We start from the raw sequence: 3,198 nt of genomic DNA, 5'->3' as shown, positions 1-3,198 counted from the left end.
TGTAACCAAAAAACGAAGAAGTGATTAGTGAACGTGGAAAAACATCCAAAACTTTGTTTAAGAATGTTTGGTATATTCACTTTCGGATTATTGTTTAAGTTTAAAATTACTACTAAGAAAGCTAGACAGAAGAATAAAAGATAAAAGGATGAGTAGGAATCCAAGTTAAAACAATAACAAGATTATTCATAAGAAACTTTTTCATTTTTACCAGAAGTCACTGGTTACTATTCCAAGAGTATTCGTCACTTGTATTTACATATTCTTTATTTTTGTTAGATTGAATTAGACTCAGTGCATTGCCTAACCTAATTTATTGGTAATTCTAAAGTATAAATTTAATAAGGAAAAAACAATAAAATAAAATGAAAATAAATAATAATAATGCTCCTATACATACTATATGAATTTAGTACAAGTATAAAATTTTGTAAGAGCATTAAACAAAAATAAATATCTTAAATTTTTTTTCTAAAATGAGCAAAACGTACAATTTTTGTGCTGAAAATTCTCAAAACATGCAAATTAGTGGAAAAACCCAAAAACATGCAATATAAAATTAGTGTTCTTCGAATATATATTCCATGATTCGAATTTCTTTCGAGGTTTGGTGGAATTCGGTGCTTTGGAACAAAAGATGCAATTAGACGAATATCCAGTCTCTACTCATCAAATTTTGGCCTAGATATCCTGGGATAACACGAGATCGTTTACCTCTACGAGTCTTGTCACATTCTCTGGCGAATCGACAGCAGTCTCTCTCTGCGTGCTCATCCTGAGGTTGTGAAATAAAAAGAACTATATCATGAAGGTCGTGGCGGTGCCTTTGATCCCAGCGCCATATTGTTATTTAAATTCGTCATAGGCTGCCCGCTCGTAAACAAGATGAGTTACGACGGCCCGCTTGTCGGCCGCTCCTACGAAAAACAGGCATCGGATCCGTTCCACTCCGTCCTTCTTCGCTCGTCGTCGTTGGAAGAATTTTAGGGAAGTAGCGGTTGATTCGGCTTAAATAGCCGACGTAGAACTAGATACTAGACTATATTCTTTTTTTTAGAAAAAAAAAATATTTATCTGTATATTCTTGCTTTCTCACTACTAAAGGTAGAGAAACCGTTTATTAATGAATTGAAAAAAATCAAACTTAAATTAAAAAAAAACCGCCGAGGGAACCCAAAATTTCCTATCATCTGTTACGTTTCTAATATAAAAGAAAACGATCTGTTTTTAGCCCATCTATTTGTCTGTAGTCATATCCATTTCTTTATAACATCCATACACCAAAGAATGCATCTGTAAAATATACTTTATCTTGTAAAAATTACTTATCTTACTTACATCTTTGAAAGATACTTTACTGCCGAAATAATTTGAATTTTTAGTAGCCTTGAAACGAAAATTAGATAGTACAATCTGAAATAATCATTATTGAACTCTAAATTGTCTTGTAATTAGCCTAATATCATCTTAATTGCACTTATGTCACGGAAAATATTTCAAAATACTGCTCTCTGCTCTTGGTAATATTTTTTAATATTATCAAAACAGTTTAATATTACGAAAGATTTGAAATCCGCTCCTTTTTGGAAGTTATATAATTAATGAATGAACACCATCTACGACATTCACAAAATTGATCAACTATTTACCCATTATATTCGACCACTACTCGATCAGAGCCTCAAAAGGAACTTGTTGCAGTTTCGTATGAAGTTCCAGAAGATCCTCGTTGTCAGAGAACAGTGACTAGAACAATCCCTGTAAATGGTTCCTAGAAAGTCCTGTCATCCCTTACCTGAATTCTGTTTGTCCCTTACCGAACTGTCCTTATATTATTTGGGATGATTCTTATTTCCATTGATTCTACTTTTTTTTTCTATCATTTTTATATCTTTTAACAACTCTATCTTCCATGTTTTCTAAAGAATCGCAGACCTGCTGAGATTTTTTTCCTTATATATGACTTGTATAAGGGTAAGCAGTTGAGATGGGAAGCAAGATGAGAGTGAACTCTCGCGGTAAGACAGCAAACTATTTGTCGATTCAACTCGTTCTCCTTACTTTGAAACTAACACAGTAAAATTATTACTTAAGTACTTAAAAACAAATGTAAATACAGTACTTAATTAAATTATTATTTACGGTGAAAACATTTTTTTTTATTATTTTGTAAATCTAACGGATTTACAAAAGATATATATTAGTTATATCATATGTTAGGTGATAATGAGTTGACCTAAGTAATTGATTATAGAAAAATGGTCTGGGTGGCGATCAAGAAAGGTATACAAATACCATAAAAACTATTTATAACTAACCGACGTTTCGTCCCACTTTGAAGGGCGTCATCAGGGTTAAATGTGAATAACACATAAAAATTGGAAAATATGATAAAAGTACAAGAATATACATAGAGAGTTGTATACAAAGATTATATCACAGTAAACTGAAAAAAATATAAATATACAAAATATGAAAAGGATTTTAATCAATGACAAGTATTGAGTGATATAATTGCCAATATACAATTGGATGTATTGTGAAATTTATGCCTCTCAGAAATAGTGACAATTACGGTAAAATTAAATAAAGGAGAGAGTAGTGTAGTACATAAGGTGAAGGTGTGATACAGTAGTTATTGTTTAGATTAAAATTTTATACAGTTTATATTAGGGTGGTTAGATAAGTATAGGAATGAGTAGAAAAATAGATAGATTTTTTGCTGAATACTTAGTAAGAAATTACTAAATTGTACGTCCTACAATTTATGTAAGTAAGTGCTGAAAAATGTAAACAGTCTTTCACAAGTGAGGACTATAAGAAATCGTGAAATCTATTCATACCATAATCACACACAAATTAAAAAAAAAAGAGTTATTGAAAAATGTATAAATAGTAAAACAAATGAGTCCCCCCAAACCAAGCTCAGGAAACTCCTTCCAGGAGTACTTCATTCTCAGCCGCAGTATTCATAAGTGTTTTCCAACACGGTTTAAAAATGTCACATGTATGCGTAATACGGTTTTACATTTTAATCTTGCTCTCCTTTTGTACATGTAAGTTGGCTGGTTTGTTTGTTTTTGTTTAGTGGCGCCAAACTTCATCGGTCATCAACGCCATTTATATTTTATTTACTTTTGCTAATATTCGTTAAATTTTATTTATTTTTTAATTTGATTATTTATTATTTTATTTTAT

The sequence above is a fragment of the Halyomorpha halys genome, unplaced genomic scaffold (assembly GCF_000696795.3).
Source record: "Halyomorpha halys isolate HHAL.00 unplaced genomic scaffold, Hhal_1.1 Scaffold942.1, whole genome shotgun sequence".
Classification (NCBI taxonomy): Eukaryota; Metazoa; Arthropoda; class Insecta; order Hemiptera; family Pentatomidae; genus Halyomorpha; species Halyomorpha halys.
The sequence above is the reverse complement of the archived record's forward strand: the minus strand, read 5'-3'. Positions refer to the sequence as shown.